The 15,928-nt window shown below is 41.3% G+C and overlaps 1 protein-coding gene across 1 annotated transcript in view; it reads left to right on the top strand.

Annotated features, from left to right (window-relative positions):
* WDFY2 (WD repeat and FYVE domain containing 2) overlaps positions 1–15,928 on the top strand; it is a 65,647-nt gene that overhangs the window by 14,663 nt on the left and 35,056 nt on the right. The window lies entirely within an intron of this gene.

The following is a 15,928-nucleotide window of genomic DNA, read 5'->3' as shown; positions in this document are numbered from 1 at the left end:
CAAGATGCTAATCATCTACCTCTTTTAAGTATGTATACAATTGGGTTTTATGTGCTGAAGAGAGAATTCTTCACTGAGGTGATCCAAATTTAGAGCAAAGCCTGGGGAAGATCAAGAAAGTCCAGAGACCTTCTGCAGAGAGACTTCACTTCAGCTTTTAATTTTTTAAAAGACCTTCAGTCATAAAAATTACATTTCTGCTCCTTTCAGTTCCTAAAATATGTGAAGTATTTTGGGCATACAGTTGCCACAGACCTTACTCCAAGCATTGTTTTCCACCCATACATCTTTTTATGTAACCAAGGCTTCGAGAAGGTCTTTGATGTTGCTGCTAAATTACTATAGAAAACTCTAATAGGATAACAGGTTGTATTAAAACTTCAAGGCTGACAAAAGTTAAGAAACTTAAATTTCCTAGTAAAACTGGTGATGCCACAAAGGAAGTAAGAAGAGGAGATGTGCTACTTCAATAGCTTGTGAGCTTCTGTTCCTAAGAAAAGCAGAGGAAACTTCAGGTACAGTAAATTTAATTAACTCTTTAAAGCACGTTTGCTATAGAAAGCACTGTACAGCATGAGATGCTTGTTCTGTCACTATTGGGTAGATCTTCCTGCTGTGTCCACTTTACCTGCCACTAATAATGTAACAGAAGTTACATACATTGTTGGGACAAAGGCTTGTAGAGAGAAAGTCTAGTCTCCATAGTCTGACATAGTTTATTTTTGTACAAGCTGTTTCCATGTGGGTATCTGGTAGAAGAGTCACATGACATTTATTTCAGTCCTTTTTTTTTTTTTCTTTTTTGTTTTTTTTGTTTACCCACTGATGTGGAGACACTGATATGTCTCCCCTTAGGAGGAAAGTATTTGCTTTTGTTTCAATGTATAAACAAGCACTAAAATTATCACAGTTGGTTTCATCCTACTCCGGTTTCATTTGAGAGTTTTGTTGCTGATCTTGTTGGCAGCGGGATCAGATGGATCATATGAGCACTTCAGAAGTGCAGCTGATATTTACATTACTGGAGAAGTGCACCTACCACTGCTGTGATAGGCAGAAGGATGATAAGTATCCCTTGGCTTTCAGATTGGAGTGGGGCAGTGGTGGAGCCAGAAAATGTGTTGGATGTAGCAGCATTGTTCTGACACTCTTTGACATGGTGCTGCCCTGTAGCGGTTGCATTTTCCTCCTGCTCTTAAGTTGCTAAACTGGGCTTTGTGTCTCCAAGCCAAGCTCTTCAGTGGCGAGGAGCATTGGCCTTTCCTCGTCCTTCATGGTACGTTATTGCTCCCTCCTGGATTGTGAGGGAATTTATATACTCTAGTTTGGATTTCTTGCATGGGGTACCTTGTTGTAGGAGTTTTTTGTGCTTACTCCTTTTCTATGAAAAGTTTATTGCTTACTTTTTACTATCACTTTAACTGTTCTTAGGATGGTAGCTCTGAAATTATCCTCTGATATTTGTGATGTTATTCTAGCCCAGCCCTAAGCTGTTACAAGATTATGATTGCCTTTGTAAAGCCCGAGATCAGAGGATCAAGAAAGCTACAAGATTTCCTTAGAATCGTGTGTGCCTTGAATACCCATGACATAAATGTTTTACAACAGTTTTTGTAGTGTTGTTCTACAAAATCTGCTGCTTTTGCTGTACAACAAGATTGCACTTTCTCACTCCAGACCCAAACAGAAATTCTCCATTGCATCAAATCTTATTGAAACAACCATTTTAACCAGATACTAAGAGAGGAGTGGATTTGGAGTAAAATTAATTTAAATTATGAATAACTCTCAATTATGCAGAATTAACATGAAAATAAGCAGAGCAAAGTGTCTGGGTTGACCCCTCTTTCTCCCATGCAGCTAGGTTGATATTGTTTCCTGAAATCACAGATCAGAGTGACACCAGTGTTGCTGTTTGCTTGTGCATTATCAGAAAAAAGACAATTGGGGAAAAAAATAAATTGCTGAAGCTTAAAGTAGAAATTGAAATTTTATTTGTAGATGGAGGGAAGGTATGATTATCCTTCCTGACCTGCAGAGAAGTTTCATTCTTGTTCAATTGGTGCTTATCCAGTCTTGATGGTACATTTTTTTACCTTCTGTCGGAGCTAACTGCTGCATCTTCGGTAAGTTTGTGTAGTGGTTAGTTGCTGTTGTAAGAACTTAGCAGGTACAGGTGAGTTCTGAGTCTCCTGGGGAGCAAATGGCCAGGCTAATATCCATCCTAGCAGGATCAACTGATTATTTAATTATTTACTTCCTTGGGCACCTGTTTGAGATTCAATTCAGGGGAAGATATGTTGTCAGTCCCCACATATTTTACATTCATTGGCTTGAGCTCTCGTGTTTAATGAGAGTCCCATTTTGTAGTACCTATCTCTTCAAAACGTGCAATGCTCCCAGACCCAGGTACTCACCTTAGACCTGTCTTTAAGTTCTCTTGTGGAGCTGGGTTATGGCACTGTTTTCTCTACCAGTCCACAATTGATTTGAAAGCATCTCAAACATCTGGTTTTCAGTTTTGACTAATACTAATATTTTGTAAATATTCTGTGAACAAGATTAAATTTGAATCCATGGTGTGTTTATTTATTGAAAAGGTAAACTTCTTTGAACAAAAAATGTTCTTGAGACTTGGAAGTAACTTGACTCAAGTTGAAGAGGAAATAAGAGGAGGAACTTGCTAAGATCCTGTGCCGAGACCTGAAACTTTCCACGAGAACGCTCTCTCTGAAAAAATGTGCAGTGAAAATGTTTTATTGCAAGTACTAATTTTGCAGTATGCAGCTGGGAAAGATAACTTGAAATTGAGTTCAGATAGTTTTCAAACTGTTTAACTTTTTTATTTTCCTCTAGTTTTTTGTGGGTTGTGTTGGTTTTTTTCGGTTGGTTGTTTTCTTGCAATGGCAGATAATCAACCTTTGTTTGCCTTAAATGTCTAAACAAATTAATTCTGTTAACAGGAAACTGATATAGTTTAATGGATTTAGTGTCCCAAGTAGCAGAGCAAGAACATCCTATCTATGAGGTACCGAGGTAACAGCAAGTGCACTATCTGGAAAAGCCTTAATGTAGGAAATACTTTCCATGTTAGACATTTGGAGGTTACATACAGGGAAATACTTATTTATTGAGTGCAGTTGGAAAGGTTTTCATTACTAGGTCTGTCACCACCTCAGTGCTTCATAAATGCAAAGTGTGACGCTGGACTTCTCCCTTCCTCTGAGTTGGACTGACCTCATGAACAGACTTCTTCATACTCCAGTAACTGGGATGGGGGGAGAGTCTTAGGGTTTGAAGAGCTTGTTTTTAGCATGTTACCTCAATTTGGGTGGACTATTATAAAAAACCTGTGCTGTTTCACTTTACTTGACTAGGGGTTACTGAACAAGCTGTTTGCTGCTGTCCTTACTGCAGGCTTTGTATCAGTTGTGCTTTATAATCTGTTCCCCACTGCTTATTCTCATTCGTGTTTTGTCTCTAACATAACTCCTTCAAACTCACTCTCTCCTTTTCTCACCTTCCTGTTTACTCATTTCTTTGGTGGTCTCATCTTATCAAATTGAAATTCAAAGAAAGGACAGCTGCCTCCTTCCTGTGTGAACTTTTGGAGCAGCTGCACATCCTTGCTAATGCTGACTCCTGTTAAATACCAATATCCAGCAGTCACCTGATATGAACTTTCATATCAAATGGGGCAGGAAAAACACTGGCACCAGAAATCTGATTAAGAACATCTTGTGCATTGCTGATGTGAAAGGTGCTTGGCATGTTTAACAGTTTTTACCTGCCTTCTGAAAACCTGAAGGACCCACTGTATCCTTCTGTGTTCCAGCAGCTCTTTTCCCACCAGCAGCCCATAGTAATTCCTAGTTTACTTACGGATTTTTAAACCTGTTTAAATCTCATTAAAATGCATTCAATTTTTTTGAGTAATTGAGAGACAGCGAATGTATGATGCCTCTCAGGCAACAGGGAGTGGGCTGGGATGCTACAAGCAGTAGAGAAATGGAAAACAAATGGGAAAAGATTCTCCTTCACAGTGAGGGTGGAGGGAATGGCAATATTCACCTTCGCCTCAGTGCTTCAAAACCCTGTTTGACTTGGTGAGGAAGGGGACAACAGCTGCTTGAGCAGGTATGTGGGTTAGCTCTGCAGTTGCTTGAGGGTGCACAAATGCTGAAGGCTTGCTATTGCCAAGGAGAGGTGACCTTGGTAGTCTGGTACCTGGTGGTTATTGGGTGTTGCTGAAAACAGGAAGACTGGGATGCAGAAGGGAGTATCTGCACCTTTCCCACACACACACAAGCATCTGAAGCTTATGTTCTTGCCAATAGCGTGGGTATTTTTAAAAGGCCAAGTCTAACAGGACTTGCTAATCTATGTCAGCCCTTGTTGAATAGGAGTGCTGAAGTCAAAACTCTGGGGAGAGAAACAGTCTGGTTGAAATGTGTATAAAAATGAATGGTACCAGAGCGGTGGACAGTGTGGGATGCCTGGGAGAACTGACTGGAGAACAGAAGAACGTCTCTAAGCTTTTAAGTGAGTGATTTGAAAGTAGACTGCTGAACTGTCTTCTTTGGTTCCTATGTCTTAAGTGGGGGGTTACTGGTTGACCGCTGGGAAAGCTAGATGTAGATCTCCAGTGTGCAGTGACATCTACTTATCATTTAGCTGCCATAGCATGAGCTTTTGTTTCCTTCTACAGAAATATTTTCCCTTCAAAATCTTGAGCAAATAAAACTATTAAACACTCTAGCTCTCCCTACCCCCCACTCCAACCCCAAAAAGAAAATAAAATCAATGGGAAAAGCAAAGACAAACCTCGGTCTCTCAGACTTCCGTGAATGAAGCAAGTATTTCAAAGGTACAGTGCCAGGGGTAAAAAGATGCATTTGTGAAACGACCTGGTTGGTGCATTTCTAAGAGCCTTTGTTAGTCTGCATTTATTTATACTGTGCAACACAGATAAAAACTTGTGTGTATTTTGAAAGCAACCCCTTTGATCACTGCAGTGTTCAAGGTCACAACTGTTGTGGGTCTGTCTTATAAAGTTGCTGTTCCTGTTTATTGGTATTATTTAGGGAAAGCTGTCCAGCTGATCTGTTTTAGAGACCAAATACTGTCCAAAGGACAGCTCTGTCTAATATCTTAGCTATTCTCCCTCCATCCCTTCAATTGGAATAAAACTTGATTTGAAGAATCGTTACCTGCCACTGGCCTCTGAGTAAATTATTAAAATACTGCCCTCCATGTGTGCTGCCAGCTCCAAATGCTGGGTAGTTGGGACATCTCTGAATTAAGTAAACTGCTTAATCTGCTGTAGATTGTTAATGATTCACATTTCTTGATAGCTGCTCACAAATTACATGTAATCCTCCAAAGCTCACTTTGTTTGTTTGGTAAGAAGACATAATCTATTTTAATTAGATATGAGAAGTGGAAGAGACTTTACTGGATCATCAGGTCTTTCCACCTGGATGTTTTCAGTGTCTCAGATACCAGAACAGGAGAGTGGGAGGAGGAGCTCCTTGACACAGCATAAAACATAAAGATTTTGCAGGCAAAAAAGTGGGTTTTAGTTTGTGGGAAATGTATCTCATGGCTTGAAGTTACTGGATGTATTGTCCCAGCCTTTTTGCAGAGTAGCTTAACTGTCTGCAAGGAAAGATATTCCTCCCATCCCTGCTCTCTGTGTAAGAAGCAAACCAAGCTGACCTGTAAATAGTGGAGCCAGAATTACAAACCTGATTTAATTTTTCAGGAAGTGCTGAGCCTGCAGGGGAATGGGATCATAAAAAGCTTTTCTCTTGTTTCCTGCCTTGACCCTATTTCAGCTCATCTTTTTCCCTGGCAGATGGTGTGAGTTGATCATAGTATCATAGAATGGTCTGAGATGGAGGGGGCCTTATAACAAGTGCCCTCCTCTGGACTCACTCCCAAGAGCTCTATGTCCTTCCTGTGTTGAGGGCTCCAGAACTGGACAGAGTACTCCAGATACAGCCTCGCCAGGGCAAAATAGATGGGGAGAATCACATCCCTTGACCTGCTGGCCATGCTGCTTTTGATGCACCACAAGTCATGGTTGGCTTTCTGGGCTGCAAACACACATTGCTGGCTCATGTTGAGCTTCTCATCAACTGGCAGCTGCAGGTTCTTCTCCTCAAGGTTGTTCTCAATCCATTTTCTGCCCAGCCTGTATCTGTGCTTGGGATTGCCCCCTACCCAGGTGAAGGACCTCACACTTGACCTTGTTGAACTTCATGAGGCTGGCACTGGCCCACCTCTCCAGCCTATTAAGGTCCCTCTTGATGGCCAAAGGTCAATGATGTGTAGTTGTCTTAGTTAATACCAAATTATCCTTTCCTAAAAAGAAATTACACAAATCACCTCCCTGTTACTGATAGAATAGCTTAGTCTTGCCACATCTTCGCTCTCCAAATCTTTACTATAACAAAGGTTGCTTGATTTGCTAATAGTAGTAACAGGCATGGCACCATCCTGATCATTGTAGGGATGGGTGGTACAGTGCTTACACCGTACACTGTGTCTGATGGTGTAGCACAGGTGTTGCAAAACAAAGAGGCAGTTTTAGAGCTGATTTTTTTCTCAAGACCTCAAATCTGTTTCTTCAAGAGAGGTTCTCCTCCCCCTCTATTCTGCATTGGTGAGGCCGCATCTGGAGTATTGTGTCCAGTTCTGGGCCCCTCAGTTCAAGAAGGACAGGGAACTGCTTGAGAGAGTCCAGCGCAGAGCCCCAAAGATGATGAAGGGAGTGGAACATCTCCCTTATGAGGAAAGGCTGAGGGAGCTGGGTCTCTTTAGCTTGGAGAAGAGGAGGCTGAGGGGTGACCTCATCAATGTTTACAAATATGTAAGGGGTGAGTGTCAGGGAGATGGAGTTAGGCTCTTCTCAGTGATGACCAGTGATAGGACAAGGGGTAATGGGTGTAAATTGGAGCATAGGAGGTTCAAGGTGAATATCCAAAAAAAATTTTTTACTGTAAGAGTGACAGAGCACTGGAACAGGCTGCCCAGGGAGGTTGTGGAGTCTCCTTCACTGGAGACATTCAAAACCCACCTGGATGCGTTCCTGTGTGATGTACTCTAGATGACCCTGCTCTGGCAGGGGGGTTGGACTAGATGATCTTTCGAGGTCCCTTCCAACCCCTAGGATTCTATGATTCTATGATTCCAAGATAGGGCTGATACTTCCTCTATGGATGGCAGCAATAAAGATCTGGAGAATGCAAGCTGAGACAGCACCTGAACAGGAATTGCAGAGAACTCTTTTTGCAGCCCTCTAATGAAAAATAAGTCCATTAAATAAGCTAGTAACAAAGTGCCAGCAGAGGATTTCTAATAATGCTTGCTGCTTTTGCCATCATCTGGAAGCTGTCACTTATTGCATATCAGAAGTTACTTATAAGACAATGGCTAGATAAATGAACAGGAGCCACTACAGGCTTTATTGGTTTGGTGGATGGGTAGCAGTCACCTAAGCAGCGGCCTCCTGTCATACACAAATCTATCAGACATCTTTACAAAGCTGCACTGCAATATTTCACATATTAAAATAAACTATTTTTCCATACCTGAGGAGGGAGTTGGTCTTGTGTCCTCCCTATGCTTATGCAATAGATGTGACTTTCCTATCTCATCTTCACAAGCAGAAAATATGATGTATGCCATCAAGGTTTGCCCCGGCTTGTGATTATCTGCCTGTTGCTCTCCTCTATTGTTCTCTTTCCACCTCTCTCTGCCAGGAACATGCGGTTCTGGGATTGCCCTAAGAGCTGCAGCTGGCAGATCCTCTGTTCCCTCCCCTACTGGTGCAGTCTGGGCCAACCAACTGCCCCAAATTAGCAGATAAGCTGATTGGGTCTGGAGAGATTTGAAGAACTGCAGGAGAACATAGTAAGTGGATGGTGGTGTATCACAGTGAGAATATAATATTGATAAATATACATTTTTCTCATATCTATGTTTTTTAAATCATGCTAGTGTGAATAAAAAACATATATAGCTGCTGCCAAATAAGCAAACACTACTAGGGTACATGCAGGGAGAAAATGGATAAAGGAAAGAATGATAATACTCTTATAATTCAGCAGGTTTTTCTGTTTCTGGTTTGCTGTATTTAGTACAGAAGATGCCATTTCAGACAGAATATTGCCTCATCAGAAGGACTGAAAGACAAGTAAGGAGAACAGGAAACAAGAATAGCTTTTCCAAGGGACTGAAAAGATTGATAACTTTAAAGAGGAAGCATGTAAGAAATGATAGGAGTATACACAGCAACTAACCAGCGAAAAAAGTAAAGACAATAGAAACTTCTAATCTTGTAACACAAAAGCAAGAGGATGCTAATTGGAATAAGCAATTAACTACCTTAAAGATGGTAAAATAGAGATGAAGTTGAATGCCAAAGAATGGGAAAGCTGCAATGAGGCTGTATGAAAGAAGTAGCTGGATGTGAAGAGGGACTGCATGGTTGAGAGGGATTTTTTAATAACAAAACCTGAAGTTTGGCATGTGATATCCTGTCTTGCAATACGCATTTGAAGACAGCTTCTATTTACTTGTCTTAATTTCAGTCTCCTCACAAAACCCCCATGGGAATGCTGAGGTGAAAAACCATTCCTGTCTTGTAAGCCCTTGAAATGCCACATCACCTCTAAATCAGAGAATCAGAAGTTTGGGCTTTGCTGACGCCTCACAAGGCACTCCTGTGTGAGGAGCAATAAGAGGTGTGATAAGAAGAAGTCTGAGAACCCCTGGCAAGGCACTTCAGGGCTGCAGTTCCTTTGAAGCTGAAGAATGAAACTTTCAGAATGGAGCTGAGTTTGCATTGCTTTCCCTGCTTTCTCTGGCCCTCTTTGCTGGCACTACAGCTGCTGGTCTTTCTACTTTCCTTCCCAAAGCCTACTGTGACTGCCTGGCCGGTGTTCTCCTGCTGGGTCAGAGCAACAGAGTGTCTTCTTGCCTCCTCTAGCAGAGCAATGCAGGTAGGATTTGTGTTTGTGTGAGGACAGTGAAAATATCTCTGGGTCAGTCTTCACTGAGAGGAAAATTGCAATGAGCAGAAAAGCTGAGGGATCAGTTTATCACCTGTGAATCGTTGTTCAAGTTCAACGGTAAACTGGAGAAACTGGGAACGGAATTCCTCTGCAGAAAGTTCTTGCTCAAGGAGACCATTTCCAGAGGCGTCTTGGTGTGTCACAGTGCTTGCAAATACATTCCAAGTAGATGTGTTTGCTCTCTCTGGAAAAACAATGCCATAATTGTTCATCAATATTGGAGCTATAAAAGCCTATCTGTTCTTAGAGAGGGTGTTTCAATAAGTCTTCCACATCTACAGCTGCATGTGACCAACTGATGGTCCTATTTATTAGCTAAGGAATGGATCTACTCATAGGGGTATGAGGGTTGGGCTGTGGTTTGTTTTGGGTTTGCATTTCAGTTGTTTAGGATTTTTTTGTGGGTTGTTTTTTGTGTAAATTGAGAGACAGTGGCTTTATGGGAGCTGTGTGGATGTTAGGATTTAACAGCTGCTTGCTTGGAAAGGGGTTCATTTGCATAGGGATATAATTGATGGTCTTCACAAAAATCCAAGAAGCATAGGTTTTTCCCTACAAGTTTGTGTTGCATTAGATAAACATTGGGTTCTTTCTGACTGAGTGTGCTAAGCATAGTGTCAGTGGAAAACAAACCTTTTGCATATTGCCTTTTGCAGCTAGAACCCTGTTTTCTTTACACTAGGGTTCTCAAATATCTGCAATGAATTGTTATACTCTGTTGAATGCATCAAATATCCTCCAAGAAGCAGTTAATTATTTCATTTAGTCTTTTGCAGTGGATGATGCAGATGATTTACATCCAGAAATTAAAATGCTGAGAGAATCACACTATGGATGTGAAAATGTGGGCTCTTTCCCCTTCAGTAAAGGCATCATTCACTAGATGCTGTTCTGTGTGGCTAACCAAGGAAAACAGTTATATGAAAAGTAAAGTGAGCCCTAATGTTTAAGCTGGGATCTCTCGTCTTTCTCCATATCCCTCTATTACTTGGAAACTTTTTTCTTTTGCATTCATTTCTGCAAGGTGCTGTGCTGTTCCCTTACTGATGCTCTGGTATCCTTTCAGAGCAGAAGGGGAAAGAGGAGTAAAACTGAGGAAATTCTTTCTGCTCCAGCACAGTAACATTCATGATCTTTGTAAATTCCAGGTAGGGATTTAATTTAGTGTTTGGGATCAAATATCAATATTTTCTTGTAAATTAACATGTATATTTGGATAATTTTTCAGAAATGTCATGCTGGTGGTATGTATATTGAAAATGTCCAGCTTTCACTTCATAGATTCAAAAGCACAAGCTTACTTTTTTATCTGTTGAGTAATGAATTAATTTTTATGTAGAATAAAGCATACATAATTTAAAAATTATCACTAGCTTAGTTGATAGCCTATAGCAGCTTTGGAAAAAAAGAAGTATTATGTTCTTCTGGACAGATGTTCCTACTGGGCAGCTGGAAGAAGGCTGGTGACCTGGTAGGTTCATGTTCTTCACCTTTGCTACATGGACAATTCAGAGGGGAGTTGAAGGATTGCTTTCTTGCAAATTGTATTTTTAGCATAGTTCCACTGAGTCACTTATTGCATAGGAGGCCTGTATTTTAATCTAATGAGGATCTTTCTAATAACTTCCATTACTGAAACATTTGAATGTGGGAAGGAGGTGAAAGTAATTGGATTGCAACAATTAAATCATACAATGCAATTACCTTCAAAAGGTTGTGTGTTTATGCTTCCTGAATGCAAATGGGAATCAATTAGTACAAAGAGCACTGAACCTGCCACTGTTCTGGAAGGAAATAATTTGGAGGGGTGCAGGTAGTGGGGTGTCTGTGGGTAAGAGGAAGGGATGAAGATAATTTTATTATGTCAAAGCTCTACAAGGAAGACTGACGCACAGGTCTTAGCAAGAGAGGTAGTGTTGAAACTTTGCTTGAAAAATATCCTAGTGTGATACAATATGTTTAATAATTCCCAAAAGCTGTAGGCTGATGCTGACTGAGAACTCCAAACCTGAATCTACCTTTATCTGCATTTGCAGATAAAATTAGCTTCCTTACAGCAGTTATGCAGGAACGTGGTGTAGTCACTGCACTGCTTCATATGATACATGATGAGCTTTTGTGGAGCTGCTGAGGACCTGAAGCAACTCAGGTCTCTGAACCTTGTGCTAGTAACCCCAAGGTAACAATATGTTACCTTGTTGTGAGGGTGACAGAGCACTGGAACAAGCTGCCCAGAGAGATTTTGGAGTCTCCTTCTCTGGACACATTCAAAACCCGCCTGGACACGTTCCTGTGTGATGTGCTCTGGGTGATCCTGCTCTGGCAGGGGGGTCGGACTAGGTGATCTTTTGAGGTCCCTTTCAACCCCTAGGATTCTGTGATTCTATGAATATTTTCCTGTGGTTGTGACTTCTGGTTCATTTCTTGGGTCTCTTTACTTGCCCAAAGTTTATGCAATGGAAACCAGTCAGAATGGGACTTGGGTCTCATGCTTGGACAGTAGAGCATGTGCTGCTTCTAAGCACATACACTTGGGTAACTGGAAGAAACACCGAACTTCCCTACTTATTGTCCAGAAAACTCAAAAATAGGTGGAAATGGTTTCATAGCTGAGTAGTAAAGCTATCATGTTGCTCTATTTTTTTTTTAGTCATAAAGATCCATTTCTCCTGAGATTGTCTTCTATGAATCTTTGTTTTCTAGTCACTTCCCACGAAACACCAAAAAAACACTCTATGTACACCAAAACTGTGTTAAATAGTGATGTCTCTTTCTCTTAGGTCTAAGTTCTACTGATGATTATAATAGTTTTTCCCTGACAAACCCATGCAATTCTATAGCTGCATATAGCCTACCAAAACATTGACATTTTCCCTGTTATGTAATATGCATTTGCATTTATTATAGTAATGAATTAAATGGGGAAATCTCTTACAAAGTATGATTTGAATTAGAATGTTTTATAAGCTTTGTGTGAAAAATTCGTGCCTTTCAATCTGCCTGCCTGCTTGCTTGGCACACTGTTTTGTATAATGTTTTTTTTCTGCAGATAAATGGTAAACGTACTTTATTTTGTAGGTTCTTCCCTAGTGTACCTTCCACTACATTCCCCCTAAGCAGAAGGAACTAGCAAAGTGTTCTGCAAAATCATTAACCCCTGAGCTTATCTTTTATTACTCTTTAGTTGCTCACTCCCTGTCTTTGCTGGAGATGTTGGCTCAAAATGAAATTATTAATGATCAGAATGGTAAGAAGCTGAACTAGTGACTCCTGAGAATGGATGAGGTAAGAGACATTAGCAGGAGAGGATTATGAAGGAGAGCAAATGAGGCAATTTAAACTTAATAAGGAGAATCACCAAAGGTAGCAAAGATCAGATTCATTGTCACCAGCTGATTGGTAAAAAAGTCCATGAACAAACCCCTTTGTCTGTTCCCACTACCCTACTCTGCACCAGACTGAAGAGTTGCTCCTGAGGTCCCTGTTCAGTATCAGATAAGTGTTTGCATTGTCAGTTCTGCATCTGAAATTGTAATTTTGTGGCAGGAGGAGAAATCAGAAGTTGGGACTTTTATCAACTCCTGTCTGAGCAGTGCAGTGTAGATCATTATTGTGGAGATTGCTGTAGTGAGTTACCTCACATAAAATGTTCTCTACCAGCCTGGACATGTACCAATTCAAAGCAGTAGGATTTTATTTCACTGGGTGGGATTGATAGTCATTGTGCTTGAACATTCAAGGACTCATCAGACCCCTTCCCCTGGTTTAGTTGCTTCCTGTGCTACTTCAGCAGATCAAGCTACATCCATGAGGGTTTTGACACAGTCCCTGTGCTGTTGATGTCTAGAACCATCCTTGTTTGGTTTGGCTGCCTTTGGGAGCTGTGTTTCTCTGGTGCTTCTGAGCTTTGTGCACAAGGGTTGCTGGACCGGTGGCAGTGGCACTTTGGATGTCAAAGGTGTTGGCTGTTGTGAGCTGACCCAGCTTCCTCTTGAAGCCAGATCTTACTGCTTCTATGGCTTTGTTGGCATAATGGGTAAAGAGAGCAATTATTGCTCAAAATGCTTTTCTTTTGCAGGAGGTCAATGCCTGAGTTACAGACCAAATTTACAATGAGTCATAGAATCAAAGAATGATTTGGGTTGGAAGGGACCTTAAAGATCGTCTAGTTCCAACTCCTCCCTGCATGGGAGGTGTTCCATGTTGTTCAGAGCCTCGTCCAACCTGACCTTGAACACTTCCAGGAGGGGGAATCTACAGCCTTCCTAGGCAAACTTCTCCAGTGCCTCACAACCCCCATACTAAAGAACGTCTTCCTGATGTCTAACCTAGATCTACCCTCTTCAAGCTTACAGCCATTACCCCTTGTTGTCTCACTACACACCCTTGTAAAAAGCCCCTCCCCAGCTTTTCTGTAGCCCCTTCAGGTACTGGAAAGCCACTGTAAGGTGCCCCTGGAGCCTTCTCTTCTCCAGGCTGAACATCCTCAGCCTGTCTTCATGGGAGAGGTGCTCCAGCCCTCAGATTGTCTTCGTATATCCTTCCTGCGTTGAGGGTTCCAGAATTGGACACAGCACTCCAGGTGCAGCCTCGCCAGAGCAGAATAGATGGGGAGAATCACATCCCTTGACCTGCTGGCCACGCTTCTTTTGATGCATCCCAAGTCACAGTTGGCTTTCTGGGCTGCAAACACACATTGCTGGCTCATGTTGAGCTTCTCATCAACTGACAGCTGCAGGTTCTTCTCCTCAAGGTTGTTCTCAATCCATTTTCTGCCCAGCCTGTATTTGTGCTTGGGATTGCCCCCTACCCAGGTGAAGGACCTCACACTTGGCCTTGTTGAACTTCATGAGGTCAGCATTGGCCCACCTCTCCAGCCTGTCAAAGTCTCTCTGGATGGCCTCCCTTCCCTCCAGCATGTCATGGGCTCCAGCATACTGGCATCAGTTCATGATCTTCCAGTATTCCTGGAAGTTCTTTTAGTCTTTCAGAAAATCCTAATAACAGCTCGTGTCATTAAGTGGTGGGAGCAAGAATCTCTTCACTTCTCTTGACCACAAATGTCCCTGGAGAACTTGAGAGTTTATAGTACTATGGCATCTTTAATGCAATTGATAAATATCCTACTTTAAATGACAATGTCTCTGTTAAAGGCAGTAAGATGGTCAGTGCCTTACTCAGATTTTAAATACTGCTGTTGTTATGTTTATTTAATGACAGTAGATAAAGCTTTAGCTATTTCCAGTGCAGATACTTGGTTTCCAGAGAGACATGTCTTTGAATAATTCTGAATTGCCCATTGGATATTTAGGAACAGGTGAAGATTTTAATTTATTTTTTTCCATACTGAAGAAGACATCAGTATACTGATGGTGAGAATATGTGGTAATACTCCAGTAAGTATGAAGAAAACCTCACAGACTGCGCTAACCCTGGATATAGCATTATCCTAATCTGTTTTCCTTTCTTGTGCTAATTAAATAGCTAGAGGAGTATTTTAAAGAATTTTCCAGAAGAATTCAGCATCTTTCTTTTCCTGTTTGGAAACTTCTGTAACTACATTAAATCAGTTCTGTGTTTAGAGCAGCTGACAGGAGATGTCTTCATTTTTAACCATGTTATGTCATTTGTGCTGATGACCTACCTCACTTTCCCAAGGAGCAGTAACATGCAGGCATTGATCTGTGGGTGAGCCTGGTAGGACCTTTAGAAAGTGACAGATTAAAATTTCTATAACAAGTTCACGCTACAAATAAGAATAAAGCTCATTTCACACCTTGTTCTGGTTTTGATACTTACCCTCTTGGTCCCTCAGCAAGACAGAAGTTAAAAAAAAAAACCAATAGATGGTCCAAGGTATAAACAATAATGAGGAGTATGTTAAAATGCCTTTTAAAAGTTTTCTGAAGCTCAAGATTACCTACAAAATGCTGAAGTAAATTGTAGGTGTTGAGCGTTACCTCTGCTCTGTTTTACTTCTAGCATATGCCTGGGGCACAAAGGCAACAGTGCATTACACAAGCACATCTCAGTGAAGATAAATGTTTAAAAAGGCAAGAGCAAGGAAGGAAACATTAACAAGCAGGAGGGGAGGGATCTGTCATGGGTAACTGATACATCGGATTTTTTGACTCACACTATACAAGGATAACTTGTTTCATGAGTTAATGGTGGTGTTGGATCTCCCTACTACAGAGTTCACAGGATTGCAACATGCAAACATCTTGTGACAGTGTTTAGATATGTCTAATATGTCTGTACTGTATGCAAGACCAGTATTTTTAATTTCCCTTAGTTTTGTGCAAGGCATCAAGGAGAAAAGACAAGAGCCTTGCCTTTGAGTCAGTTCCAGAGTCTGAGCTCTACAGCTTCAAGTGACACCCCGTTGACAGTTGACACTTGACACCAAGTGACAAGAAGCTCAGGTCAGAGCAGGGACTGAGTAGAGAATATCGTATCCGGCCTGGCAGTGTTGTGCAGACTTTCATAGAGAACACTGCAACCTAAATGCACAAACTAGGATTTTTATGAACAAAATGTCTCTATCTGTGGTACGTGGCATGTACCACAGATTGCAGGTGTTTCTGTAGATGGTGAAGCACAGACCTGCTGTGCTAATGTGGACGTGCTGCTGTTGACATAGGCACCTTTGTCAGTGGTAGCTGCTCAGATGAAACCTACCTCCTGCACATGTACACAGCTTAACAGTGTGTTTGAGACCTGCCAGTACAACCACAGCCACCTGGACTTGTGCCACATACTTTTGAGTGTAGCAGAGAGAAGCAATTTTTCTTTTAAAATATACTTTTTTCACATCCCCTCAGTATATGAAGATGTAGCCTGTCTTT

This window comes from Apus apus, chromosome 1, assembly GCF_020740795.1.
Source record: "Apus apus isolate bApuApu2 chromosome 1, bApuApu2.pri.cur, whole genome shotgun sequence".
Classification (NCBI taxonomy): Eukaryota; Metazoa; Chordata; class Aves; order Apodiformes; family Apodidae; genus Apus; species Apus apus.
This window is presented reverse-complemented; position numbering and strand designations above follow the sequence as displayed.